This window comes from Oncorhynchus masou, unplaced genomic scaffold (assembly GCF_036934945.1).
Source record: "Oncorhynchus masou masou isolate Uvic2021 unplaced genomic scaffold, UVic_Omas_1.1 unplaced_scaffold_948, whole genome shotgun sequence".
In the NCBI taxonomy this organism is placed as follows: Eukaryota; Metazoa; Chordata; class Actinopteri; order Salmoniformes; family Salmonidae; genus Oncorhynchus; species Oncorhynchus masou.
Window position 1 is genome coordinate 37,958 of NW_027015975.1, and position 15,012 is coordinate 52,969.

Below are 15,012 nucleotides of genomic sequence, written 5' to 3' on the forward strand. Positions count from 1 at the left end.
TCTGACCATAATTCTATCCTCCTGATTCCTGCTTACAAGCAAAAACTAAAGCAGGAAGTACCAGTGACTCTGTCAATAAGAAAGTGAAGCAGATACTAAACCACAGGACTGTTTTGCTAGCACAGACTGGAATATGTTCAGGGATTCCTCCGATGGCATTGAGGAGTACATCATTGGCTTCATCAATAAGTGCATTGATTATGTCGTCCCCACAGTGACTATAGGTACATACCTCAACCAGAAGATATTGGTTACAGGCAACATCCGCACTGAGCTAAAGGCAAGAGCTGCCGCTTTCAAGGAGCAGGACTCGCACCCGGAAGCTTATAAGATTTCCCGCAATGCCCTCCGACGAACCATCAAACAGGCAAAGTGTCAAGTTCAAATCGTCCTACACCAGCTCCGATGCTAATCGGATGTGGCAGGGCTTGCAAACCATTATAGATTACAATGGGAAGTACAGCCGAGAGCTGCCCAGTGACACGAGCCTACCAGACGAGCTAAACGACTTCTATGCACGCTTCGAGGTAAATAACACTGAAACATGTATGAGAGCACCAGCTGTTCCAGACGACTGTGTGATCACGACCTTTAAACAGGTTAACATTCAAAAGGGCGCTGGGCCAGACGGATTACCAGGACGTGTACTGCGAGCATGCGCTGACCAACTGGCAAGTGTCTTCACTGACATTTTCAACCTCTCCCTGTCCGAGTCTGTAATACCAACATGTATTAAGCAGACCACCATAGTGCCTGTGCCAAAGACTACCTATGCTATTCATTGACTACAGCTCAGCATTCGACACCATAGTGCCCTCAAAGCTCATCAATAAGCTAAGGACCCTGGGATTAAACACCTCCCTCTGCAACTGGATCCTGGACTTCCTGACGGGCCGTCCCCAGGTGGTGAGGGTTGTTGGAGCGAACCATTAAGGAGAGCTGAGCATTAAAAAGGTCTAGTTGCCAGGCTGAAGTAGCAAGGACATGCACATTAAGAGAAGATGACACCCAGGCCTTTTGACACCCAGGCTATGCTCTATTTTTGAAAGAGTACATTAACCAAGACCATACGTACATCTATGACAGCTGGACGTACTATGGTCAGCAGGATACAGGAAGAAAGATGGAAGCAAGATAACTGATGACTAACACGTGATGCATACATTATTTATGCAATTATGTTTAGGACGTGAAAAGGGTTCTACCATCGTGATAACCAAAAGCAGATATGAGCATTAGTGGGCGTGAACAAGCTCTGAGATGAGAAGAAAATAACAAAAGGTCAAGGGAAGCTATTTTCATATAGAGGGAGGGGCCTCTATACGTTATACGACAGAATCCTAGAAAGGCAGGATTCTGTAATATGAGAGGGAGGGGCTTGGCCCTGTTGTGTTTATGATAGGGTCCTTCCATGGAAGGGCTCAGTTTTGCTACTTTGTATTAAAGTGTACATTGAATTCACAAGTTCTTGTAAGAGTATTATATTTCTGAGACAATTCTCCACAACAACACATTCTCCACACTGATCCTCAACACAGGGGATCGTGCTCTGTCCCCTCCTGTACTCCTTGTTCACTCATGACTGCACGGCTCGGCACGACTCCAACATGATCGTTAAGTTTGGCGACGACACAACACTGACAATGCGCCCGCCACAGGAGTCGCTAGTGCGCGATGAGGATATCCCTGCTGGCCAAACCCGGACGATGCTGGGCCTATTGTGCGTCTCCCAGTCACGGCCGGCTGAGACAGAGCCTGGACTCGAACCCAGAATCTCTGGTGGCACAGCCTTAGACCACTGAGACAGAGCCTGGACTCGAACCCAGAATCTCTGGTGGCACAGCCTTAGACCACTGAGACAGAGCATGGACTCGAACCCAGAATCTCTGGTGGCACAGCCTTAGACCACTGAGACAGAGCATGGACTCGAACCCAGAATCCTTAGACCACTGCGCCACCTGGGAGGCCCTTTGCTATTGATATACCTGTTATTGATATACCTGTTACTTTTATTTCTTATTTCATATATTTTTAACTGCATTGTAAGTAAGCGTTACCCGTTGTATTCGGCACATGTGACTATTAGAATTTTATGTGCAGATGAATCATTGAATGCTCATGAATTGCACTTTTCTACTGTATTGTCTGTATATGTCCTTTTGTCTATCTTCCAGTGTGTTATGTATGCACAGAGCAGCAACCAACATTCCCCCCCCGGGGGGGGTATCTTTAACAGGTACCGTGCTGTTCCGCTCTAATTCACCACAACCTTGAACTAATATAGGATAAATCCATGATTATTCAGCGTGACTGTTGCCAAAGACCGTACAGTATGAAGATAGAAATCCCAGCTCACGCTTGTTGGCGACGTCGGATAGCTAAACACATGCGCATTAACACGTTTTCGGGGCTAACTCAACTCGCGCCGAACTGCGCATGTGCCAACCGTCATCTCTAATAAGGCGCTCCTTCGATATAAAGTTGTTTTTGACGAGCATTTTAAAAAGGTATCAGTTTATTTTCACGAGGTTGGAGTAGTAAAATGTTCAACTTGTAAAGACATTGGCTGGTTGTGCCTTTAGATTTCGAGAGAACGTACGTCTAAAGAATAATTGCTCACTTCTCCAATTTACTTCTCAAACTCCGTTCTGATCTGCTTCGAAAGCGTTCCCGGAAGTCTTAAGATGTTGCGCCTCTGTGTTTTTATAAACTCGGTGTCGGTGCTTTCGTTTTCCCCATCCAGGCTCTATGAAAAGACAACTGGGCCGATGCACCTGAAATCAAAACGACACTGTAGCTTTCTTATGACTCATATTTATAGTCTCTTTTCCAGGAAGTACGGTAAAGAGGAACCACACCCCCTTTTCCATACTGCTTTCTGATTGGGTTATTCCCATCACGTGATCCAGAAGTGAAAGGATTCTGGTTTTTCCGGAGGTAAGGAAATAAACACAACCTAATTATACTTATGATTTTTACCTGACAAAATGTAAAAATATAAAGTTATATTGTATGACTACAACGTGTTTTAACTGCACACGGTGTCGTCCTTCCCTGGTGGCGACCTTCCCAGTTGTACTTATGTAATGTCGGTGTATATGGTTTTGTGGAGGTGGGAACTGTCATCTTTGTTGTTGTTTTTCACTGTGAATCAGACCGACTAACAAGACACGAATAAAACGTTTATCTAAATACGTTTTCCTCCTCCTTCGGCGTTATTTGGTACAGTTAGCTAGTTAAGAAGACATTATTAAAAGGTAACATAGACCATTGCTTGGGTGAATAGCCTGATGCGTAGTTAGGGCGCACAACTTTAGCTACCTAGATACGTTACTACAGCATTTTGTCATAGTCAAATGACGTTTCTGACCATTACTATAACGTTAGACTTTGACATGTAGCTAGGACATTGTCATGGACAGAGAGCTGTCTATATTTGTCATAATTGTGAACGCGTTGGGCCGGAGGGGGGTTTCCCATGGCGTCACGGTGTAATAAAGTGATCGGCGCCGGTACGTCAGTTTCACACATATTTACACTGCTTGAGATCCAGCTAATACAGTATAATGGATTATCCCTCTAGTCTAGATTTAATGCGGTGGGTTTGATTTTTCTCTAATTTCTCAGTGGATCAGCGAGGCCTCCTATTGGCTGTGACACTGAGTCAGGAAGTGGATTTTACTCAACGCATCGACAGTTTTTATGCCAGTAAAAGTCGTATTTTTAGCACGACAGCTGTGATGGAAACAGGAAGTTTTGGTACAATTTTATAAATACCCTTAGATAATAGTTAATCATGGTGGAATATTTTTATGTATGTACATTTAATTATGTGCGAAATGGTGGTTTGAGCCCTCTTTATGCGCAAATATTTATAACCGATTTTAAACCCATTTGGAGTCATGGGATGATATGGTGTCTCCCACTACATTATCTCCCACTACGATTCAGAAAGCGGTGCAGTTTATCAGGCTACAGGTGAAATACATTATATGATGAACTTCACAGGGTGGTGAAAGCCATGGTGATGCTCTTGATGCCGTTTGACAAATCCAAATATTCTCACTTCTATCCATAATAATCTCATCATGTAGACAGTGTACCCGCACTGGTGGCGAGAACACACCTGCCATAACCAGTCTAGGCACATTTACCCCCCCCCAGCAACAAGTCAGTTTATGTAGAATTTAGAGTATGCACTTTAAAATCTGCCAACAATTTGGATTGGAAACCTAGCTAGTGAAATATCTATTCAATATTTACCAGAAATGATTGATATTTGAAGTACACAGAATGCATGTTATTATGACCATAGCTACACCAGTCATGATACTAATTGACAGTTACTGTTTCAGGGGTTGCTATAACCTAATGTTGCTCTCTTTATCTACTCTATGAGTGACCCAGGACCACTGTTAGCTCTGGTCCTTGGCGTTGGTGCAGCTTGCTAATGTTGAGCCTTCAGGAAGAAGCCTCACTAACAACCTGGACCAGAGCTAGTTGTTCAATATGTCATTCCCCTGAGTGTGCTATCTGAATGTGCTGGTTTGTTCTCCACTACAGGTGAACCTGAAGCCATCATCATGCAGAGCACAGCCAACTACCTGTGGCTCATCTCAGACCTGCTGGGCCAGGGAGCTACAGCTAACGTCTACCGTGGCAGACACAAGGTACAGGGCTAACACTAACATCTACCGAGGCAGACACAAGGTACAGGGCTAACACTAACATCTACCGAGGCAGACACAAGGTACAGGGCTAACACTAACATCTACCGTGGCAGACACAAGGTACAGGGCTAACACTAACATCTACCGTGGCAGACACAAGGTACAGGGCTAAGATCTACCGTGGCAGACACAAGGTACAGGGCTAACGTCTACCGTGACAGACACAAGGTACAGGGCTAAGACTAACATCTACCGAGGCAGACACGAGGTACAGGGCTAACACTAACATCTACCGTGGCAGACACAAGGTACAGGGCTAACACTAACATCTACCGTGGCAGACACAAGGTACAGGGCTAACACTAACATCTACCGTGGCAGACACAAGGTACAGGGCTAACACTAACATCTACCGTGGCAGACACAAGGTACAGGGCTAACACTAACATCTACCGTGGCAGACACAAGGTACAGGGCTAACACTAACATCTACCGTGGCAGACACAAGGTACAGGGCTAACACTAACATCTACCGAGGCAGACACAAGGTACAGGGCTAACATCTACCGTGGCAGACACAAGGTACAGGGCTAACACTAACATCTACCGAGGCAGACACAAGGTACAGGGCTAACGTCTACCGTGGCAGACACAAGGTACAGGGCTAACACTAACATCTACCGTGGCAGACACGAGGTACAGGGCTAACACTAACATCTACCGTGGCAGACACGAGGTACAGGGCTAACACTAACATCTACCGTGGCAGACACGAGGTACAGGGCTAACACTAACATCTACCGTGGCAGACACGAGGTACAGGGCTAACACTAACATCTACCGTGGCAGACACGAGGTACAGGGCTAACATCTACCGTGGCAGACACAAGGTACAGGGCTAACATCTACCGTGGCAGACACAAGGTATAGGGCTAACACTAACATCTACCGTGGCAGACACGAGGTACAGGGCTAACACTAACATCTACCGTGGCAGACACGAGGTACAGGGCAAACACTAACATCTACCGTGGCAGACACGAGGTACAGGGCTAACACTAACATCTACCGTGGCAGACACGAGGTACAGGACTAACACTAACATCTACCGTGGCAGACACAAGGTACAGGGCTAAGATCTACCGTGGCAGACACAAGGTACAGGGCTAACGTCTACCGTGACAGACACAAGGTACAGGGCTAAGACTAACATCTACCGAGGCAGACACGAGGTACAGGGCTAACACTAACATCTACCGTGGCAGACACAAGGTACAGGGCTAACACTAACATCTACCGTGGCAGACACAAGGTACAGGGCTAACACTAACATCTACCGTGGCAGACACAAGGTACAGGGCTAACACTAACATCTACCGAGGCAGACACAAGGTACAGGGCTAACATCTACCGTGGCAGACACAAGGTACAGGGCTAACACTAACATCTACCGAGGCAGACACAAGGTACAGGGCTAACGTCTACCGTGGCAGACACAAGGTACAGGGCTAACACTAACATCTACCGTGGCAGACACGAGGTACAGGGCTAACACTAACATCTACCGTGGCAGACACGAGGTACAGGGCTAACACTAACATCTACCGTGGCAGACACGAGGTACAGGGCTAACACTAACATCTACCGTGGCAGACACGAGGTACAGGGCTAACACTAACATCTACCGTGGCAGACACGAGGTACAGGGCTAACATCTACCGTGGCAGACACAAGGTACAGGGCTAACATCTACCGTGGCAGACACAAGGTATAGGGCTAACACTAACATCTACCGTGGCAGACACGAGGTACAGGGCTAACACTAACATCTACCGTGGCAGACACGAGGTACAGGGCAAACACTAACATCTACCGTGGCAGACACGAGGTACAGGGCTAACACTAACATCTACCGTGGCAGACACGAGGTACAGGACTAACACTAACATCTACCGTGGCAGACACAAGGTACAGGGCTAACATCTACCGTGGCAGACACAAGGTACAGGGCTAACATCTACCGTGGCAGACACAAGGTATAGGGCTAACACTAACATCTACCGTGGCAGACACGAGGTACAGGGCTAACACTAACATCTACCGTGGCAGACACGAGGTACAGGGCTAACACTAACATCTACCGTGGCAGACACGAGGTACAGGGCTAACACTAACATCTACCGTGGCAGACACAAGGTATCGGACTGGTCAGATAATTTTCCAAGCTGTTTAAAGGCACACTCAACTTAGTGTATGTAAACTTCTGATCCACTGGAATGGTGATATAGTGAATTATATGTGAAATAATCTGTTGTTAAACAATTGTTGGAAAAATTACTTGTGTCATGCACAAAGTAGATGCCCTAACCGACTTGCCCAAAACTATAGTTTGTTAGCAAGAAATATGTGGAGTGGTTGAAAAAAAGTTTTAATGACTCCAACCTAAGTGTATGTAAACTTCCGACTTCAACTGTATCTATGGGCAGCACTGAGGGAGGGGGGACTGTAACTGTGGGGTGGGGGAATGGTAGGAACATAACTGAGGGGTGGGGGGAACGGTAACGGGTGCGGGGGGGGCACTTCTACTTAGGGGAGGGTGGGGACTGTAACTGGGGGGGAGGTGGGACTGTAACTGAGGGGGACATCTTGGCAGTCTCCACCAAACATCTGGGCAGTCTCTCCACCAAACATCTGGGCAGTCTCTCCACCAAACATCTGGGCAGTCTCTCCACCAAACATCTGGGCAGTCTCTCCACCAAACATCTGGGCAGTCTCTCCACCAAACATCTGGGCAGTCTCTCCACCAAACATCTGGGCAGTCTCTCCACCAAACATCTGGGCAGTCTCTCCACCAAACATCTGGGCAGTCTCTCCACCAAACATCTTGGCAGTCTCTCCACCAAACATCTTGGCAGTCTCTCCACCAAACATCTTGGCAGTCTCTCACCTGCGTGGATGCAAGAGCAGAAGTGTAGTGCTACACTCAGATGTCCACTCGCATTAACATCTGCTAACCATGTGTATGTGACAAATAAATTTGATTTGATTTGTTGTTTTATTTGTTGACATGTAGGCCAAACAGGAAGTCTAATATAGTACTGTTGTTCACTGTCTGTTGTCTCACTAACTAGCCATTCTGAGACGTTTCACCAACTGTTCATGTCACAGAGGGTTATGGTTGTCTGCTCAGCCATATCAGTCTAAGCTAGCGTGCTAACCCTTCTCTCTCCACAGGGGCTTTCCCTTCTGTCTCCACAGGGGCTTTCCCAGGTCTCTCTCGACTAGAGGGAGGATGCCAACACACATTAGGATGGGTCTGAACATGTCTTTGGGTTTGGTTCTGTCTGTTTGATTCTGACAGAATGAACATCAATGGCACTTAATGAACTGTCTCACTAGGGCTGTGTCCCTGATGGACTGTCTCACTAGGTCTGTGTCCCTGATGGACTGTCTCACTAGGTCTGTGTCCCTGATGGACTGTCTCACTGGGGCTGTGTCCCTAATGGACTGTCTCACTAGGGCTGTGTCCCTGATGGACTGTCTCACTAGGGCTGTGTCCCTGATGGGACCTGATGGACTGTCTCACTGGGGCTGTGTCCCTGATGGACTGTCTCACTAGGGCTGTGTCCCTGATGGACTGTCTCACTAGGGCTGTGTCCCTGATGGGACCTGATGAACTGTCTCACTAGAGCTGTGTCCCTGATGGGACCTGATGGACTGTCTCACTAGGGCTGTGTCCCTGATGGGACCTGATGGACTGTCTCACTGGGGCTGTGTCCCTGATGGACTGTCTCACTAGGGCTGTGTCCCTGATGGACTGTCTCACTAGGTCTGTGTCCCTGATGGGACCTGATGAACTGTCTCACTGGGGCTGTGTCCCTGATGGGACCTGATGAACTGTCTCACTGGGGCTGTGTCCCTGATGGACTGTCTCACTAGGGCTGTGTCCCTGATGGGACCTGATGGACTGTCTCACTGGGGCTGTGTCCCTGATGGACTGTCTCACTAGGGCTGTGTCCCTGATGGGACCTGATGAACTGTCTCACTGGGGCTGTGTCCCTGATGGACTGTCTCACTAGGGCTGTGTCCCTGATGGGACCTGATGAACTGTCTCACTGGGGCTGTGTCCCTGATGGACTGTCTCACTAGGGCTGTGTCCCTGATGGGACCTGATGGACTGTCTCACTAGGGCTGTGTCCCTGATGGGACCTGATGGACTGTCTCACTAGGGCTGTGTCCCTGATGGACTGTCTCACTAGGGCTGTGTCCCTGATGGACTGTCTCACTAGGGCTGTGTCCCTGATGGACTGTCTCACTAGGGCTGTGTCCCTGATGGGACCTGATGGACTGTCTCACTAGGGCTGTGTCCCTGATGGACTGTCTCACTAGCGCTGTGTCCCTGATGGACTGTCTCACTAGGGCTGTGTCCCTGATGGACTGTCTCACTAGGGCTGTGTCCCTGATGGACTGTCTTACTAGGGCTGTGTCCCTGATGAACTGTCTCACTGGGGCTGTGTCCCTGATGAACTGTCTCACTGGGGCTGTGTCCCTGATGGGACCTGATGGACTGTCTCACTGGGGCTGTGTCCCTGATGGGACCTGATGGACTGTCTCACTGGGGCTGTGTCCCTGATGGACTGTCTCACTGGGGCTGTGTCCCTGATGAACTGTCTCACTAGGTCTGTGTCCCTGATGGGACCTGATGGACTGTCTCACTGGGGCTGTGTCCCTGATGGACTGTCTCACTAGGACTGTGTCCCTGATGGGACCTGATGGACTGTCTCACTGGGGCTGTGTCCCTGATGAACTGTCTCACTGGGGCTGTGTCCCTGATGAACTGTCTCACTAGGTCTGTGTCCCTGATGGGACCTGATGGACTGTCTCACTGGGGCTGTGTCCCTGATGGACTGTCTCACTGGGGCTGTGTCCCTGATGAACTGTCTCACTAGGACTGTGTCCCTGATGGGACCTGATGGACTGTCTCACTAGAGCTGTGTCCCTGATGGGACCTGATGGACTGTCTCACTAGGGCTGTGTCCCTGATGAACTGTCTCACTGGGGCTGTGTCCCTGATGGGACCTGATGGACTGTCTCACTAGGGCTGTGTCCCTCATGGACTGTCTCACTAGGGCTGTGTCCCTGATGGGACCTGATGAACTGTCTCACTAGGGCTGTGTCCCTGATGGGACCTGATGGACTGTCTCACTAGGGCTGTGTCCCTGATGAACTGTCTCACTGGGGCTGTGTCCCTGATGGGACCTGATGGACTGTCTCACTAGGGCTGTGTCCCTCATGGACTGTCTCACTAGGTCTGTGTCCCTGATGGGACCTGATGAACTGTCTCACTGGGGCTGTGTCCCTGATGGGACCTGATGGACTGTCTCACTAGGGCTGTGTCCCTGATGGGACCTGATGGACTGTCTCACTAGGGCTGTGTCCCTGATGAACTGTCTCACTGGGGCTGTGTCCCTGATGGCAACCTGTTCCCTAGATACGGGACGGCAGGGAAGCCTAGTGGTTATAACATTGGGTCAGTAACCGAAAGGTTGCTCGATTGAATCCCCAAACTGACAAGGTATAAACCTGTTGTTCTGCCCCAGAACAAGGCAGTTAACCCACTGTTCCTAGACAAGTTAACCCACTGTTCCTAGACCAGTTAACCCACTGTTCCTAGACCAGTTAACCCACTGTTCCTAGACCAGTTAACCCACTGTTCCCAGACCAGTTAACCCACTGTTCCTTGACCAGTTAACCCACTGTTCCTTGACCAGTTAACCCACTGTTCCTAGACCAGTTAACCCACTGTTCCTGGATCAGTTAACCCACTGTTCCTAGACCAGTTAACCCACTGTTCCTAGACCAGTTAACCCACTGTTCCTAGACCAGTTAACCCACTGTTCCTAGACCAGTTAACCCACTGTTCCTAGACCAGTTAACCCACTGTTCTTAGACCAGTTAACCCACGGTTCCTAGACCAGTTAACCCACTGTTCCTGGACCAGTTAACCCACTGTTCCTAGATCAGTTAACCCACTGGTCTAGGAACAGTGGGTTAACTGATCTAGGAACAGTTAACCCACTGTTCCTAGACCAGTTAACCCACTGTTCCCAGACCAGTTAACCCACTGTTCCTGGACCAGTTAACCCACTGTTCCTAGACCAGTTAACCCCACTGTTCCTAGACCAGTTCACCCACTGTTCATAGACCAGTTAACCCACTGTTCCTAGACCAGTTAACCCACCGTTCCTAGACCAGTTAACCCACTGTTCCCAGACCAGTTAACCCACTGTTCCCAGACCAGTTAACCCACTGTTCCTAGACCAGTTAATCCACTGTTCCTAGACCAGTTAACCCACTGTTCCTAGACCAGTTAACCCACTGTTCCTGGACCAGTTAACCCACTGTTCCTAGACCAGTTAACCCCACTGTTCCTAGACCAGTTCACCCACTGTTCCTAGACCAGTTAACCCACTGTTCCTAGACCAGTTAACCCACTGTTCCCAGACCAGTTAACCCACTGTTCCTAGACCAGTTAACCCCACTGTTCCTAGACCAGTTCACCCACTGTTCCTAGACCAGTTAACCCACTGTTCCTAGACCAGTTCACCCACTGTTCCTAGACCAGTTCACCCACTGTTCCTAGGCAGTTAACCCACTGTTCCTAGACCAGTTAACCCACTGTTCCTAGACCAGTTAACCCACTGTTCCTAGACCAGTTAACCCACTGTTCCTAGACCAGTTAACCCACTGTTCCTAGACCAGTTAACCCACTGTTCCTAGACCAGTTAACCCACTGTTCATAGACCAGTTAACCCACTGTTCCTAGACCAGTTAACCCACTGTTCCTAGACCAGTTAACCCACTGTTCCTAGACCAGTTAACCCACCGTTCCTAGACCAGTTAACCCACTGTTCCTAGACCAGTTAACCCACTGTTCCTAGACCAGTTAACCCACTGTTCCTAGACCAGTTAACCCACCGTTCCTAGACCAGTTAACCCACTGTTCCCAGACCAGTTAACCCACTGTTCCTAGACCAGTTAACCCACTGTTCCCAGACCAGTTAACCCACTGTTCCTAGACCAGTTAACCCACCGTTCCTAGACCAGTTAACCCACTGTTCCTAGACCAGTTAACCCACCGTTCCCCCGGAGGCCGTCATTGTAAATAAGAATCTGTTCTTAACTGCCTTGTTAAAAAAAGGTCAAATAAAAAATACACTATATATACAGCAGTATGTGGACACCCCTTCAAATGAGTGGATTCTACTATTTCAACCCGTTCTTCGGTGCCAGCTGTAACGTTTGGTGGAGGAGGAATAATTGTCTGGGGATGTTTTTCATGGTTCAGACTAGGCCCCTTAGTTCCAGTGAAGGGAAATCTTAACGCTACAGAATACAATGACATTCTAGAAGATTTTGTGCTTCCATCTTTGTGGCAATAGTTTGGGGAAGTCCCCTTCCTTGCCCCCCGAGCACAAAGCAAGGTCCCTACAGAAATGGTTTGTTGACATCGGTGTGGAAGAACTTGACTGGCATGCACAGAGCCCTGACCTCAACCTCATCGGACACCTTCGGGATGAATTGGAACGCTGACTGCGAGCTCAGTGAGGTCGGGCGAATTGGCCTGTCTCGCAGCCTAATCGCCCCACCTCACTAATGTTCTTGTTGCTGAATGGAAGCAAGTCCCCGCAGCAATGTTCCAACAAGAGTGGAAAGCCTTCCCAGAAGAGTGGAGGCTGTTATAGCAGCAATGTTCCAACATCTAGTGGAAAGCCTTCCCAGAAGAGTGGAGGATGTTATAGCAGCAATGTACCAACATCTAGTGGAAAGCCTTCCCAGAAGAGTGGAGGCTGTTATAGCAGCAATGTCCCAACATCTAGTGGAAAGCCTTCCCAGAAGAGTGGAGGCTGTTATAGCAGCAATGTTCCTACATCTAGTGGAAAGCCTTCCCAGAAGAGTGGAGGCTGTTATAGCAGCAATGTCCCAACATCTAGTGGAAAGCCTTCCCAGAAGAGTGGAGGCTGTTATAGCAGCAATGTTCCAACATCTAGTGGAAAACCTTCCCAGAAGAGTGGAGGCTGTTATAGCAGCAATGTTCCAACATCTAGTGGAAAGCCTTCCCAGAAGAGTGGAGGCTGTTATAGCAGCAACGTTCCAACATCTAGTGGAAAGCCTTCCCAGAAGAGTGGAGGCTGTTATAGCAGCAATGTTCCAACATCTAGTGGAAAGCCTTCCCAGAAGAGTGGAGGCTGTTATAGCAGCAATGTTCCAACATCTAGTGGAAAGCCTTCCCAGAAGAGTGGAGGCTGTTATAGCAGCAATGTTCCAACATCTAGTGGAAAGCCTTCCCAGAAGAGTGGAGGCTGTTATAGCAGCAATGTTCCAACATCTAGTGGAAAGCCTTCCCAGGAGAGTGGATGCTGTTATAGCAGAAAAGGGGGGACCGTCTCCATATTCATGCCCGTGATTTTGTAATGAGATGATGGCTGAGCAGGTGTCCACATACTTTTGGTCATGTAGTGTAGATTTCACTACTCAGTGCACGCAGGCAATTCGTGGTTTGCTATTTAAGGTTTAATAATGTTTTGTTTTCTAACATCAGAAAACAGGGGACCTGTATATCGTCTTCTACCTAAAGTTTAAACACAGAATATTTTTCTGTTAAAGATAATGGTGGACCTGTGTTCTGTAACACCTGAAAACACACCTGTATATAACACTATGTGTTCTGTAACACCTGAAAACACACCTGTATATAACACTATGTGTTCTGTAACACCTGAAAACACACCTGTATATAACACTATGTGTTCTGTAACACCAGAAAACACACCTGTATATAACACTGTGTTCTGTAACACCTGAAAACACACCTGTATATAACACTGTGTTCTGTAACACCTGAAAACACACCTGTATATAACAGTGTGTTCTGTAACACCTGAAAACACACCTGTATATAACACTGTGTGTTCTGTAACACCTGAAAACACACCTGTATATAACACTATGTGTTCTGTAACACCTGAAAACACACCTGTATATAACACTATGTGTTCTGTAACACCTGAAAACACACCTGTATATAACACTATGTGTTCTGTAACACCTGAAAACACACCTGTATATAACACTATGTGTTCTGTAACACCTGAAAACACACCTGTATATAACACTATGTGTTCTGTAACACCTGAAAACACACCTGTATATAACACTATGTGTTCTGTAACACCTGAAAACACACCTGTATATAACACTGTGTTCTGTAACACCAGAAAACGGGGGACCTATATGCGGTGAAGGTGTTCAACAACCTCAGTTTCCTGCGACCACTCGACGTCCAAATGAGAGAGTTTGAGGTCCTGAAGAAACTCAACCATAAGAACATCGTCAAGCTGTTCGCTGTGGAGGAGGAGGTCAGTTATATATCCTGTAATTTATAGAATAACACTACCTAGAGGAGGTATCTCTGTCAGTATATACTCTCTGTAGAATAACACTACCTAGAGGAGGTATCTCTGTCAGTATATACTATCTGTAGAATAACACTACCTAGTGGAGGTATCTCTATCAGTATATACTATCTGTAGAATAACACTACCTAGTGGAGGTATATACTCTCTGTATACTGATAGAGATACCTATCTGTATAATAACACTACCTAGTGCAGGTATCTCTATCAGTATATACTCTCTGTAGAATAACACTACCTAGAGGAGGTATCTCTGTCAGTATATACTCTCTGTAGAATAACACTACCTAGTGGAGGTATCTCTGTCAGTATATACTATCTGTAGAATAACACTACCTAGTGGAGGTATATACTATCTGTATATACTCTCTGTAGAATAACACTACCTAGTGGAGGTATCTCTATCAGTATATACTCTCTGTAGAATAACACTACCTAGTGGAGGTATCTCTGTCAGTATATACTATCTGTAGAATAACACTACCTAGTGGAGGTATATACTATCTGTATATACTCTCTGTAGAATAACACTACCTAGTGGAGGTATCTCTGTCAGTATATACTATCTGTAGAATAACACTACCTAGAGGAGGTATCTCTGTCAGTATATACTCTCTGTAGAATAACACTACCTAGTGGAGGTATCTCTATCAGTATATACTCTCTGTAGAATAACACTACCTAGTGGAGGTATCTCTGTCAGTATATACTATCTGTAGAATAACACTACCTAGAGGAGGTATCTCTATCAGTATATACTATCTGTAGAATAACACCACCTAGAGGAGGTATCTCTGTCAGTATATACTATCTGTAGAATAACACTACCTAGAGGAGGTATCTCTGTCAGTATATACTCTCTGTAG

General features: G+C 47.2%; 1 pseudogene; it reads left to right on the plus strand.

The window, feature by feature from the left end:
- The first annotated feature begins 3,237 nt into the window (after positions 1-3,237).
- The window catches only part of LOC135538370 (serine/threonine-protein kinase TBK1-like), a 66,102-nt pseudogene continuing 54,327 nt past the window's right edge, over positions 3,238-15,012 (plus strand).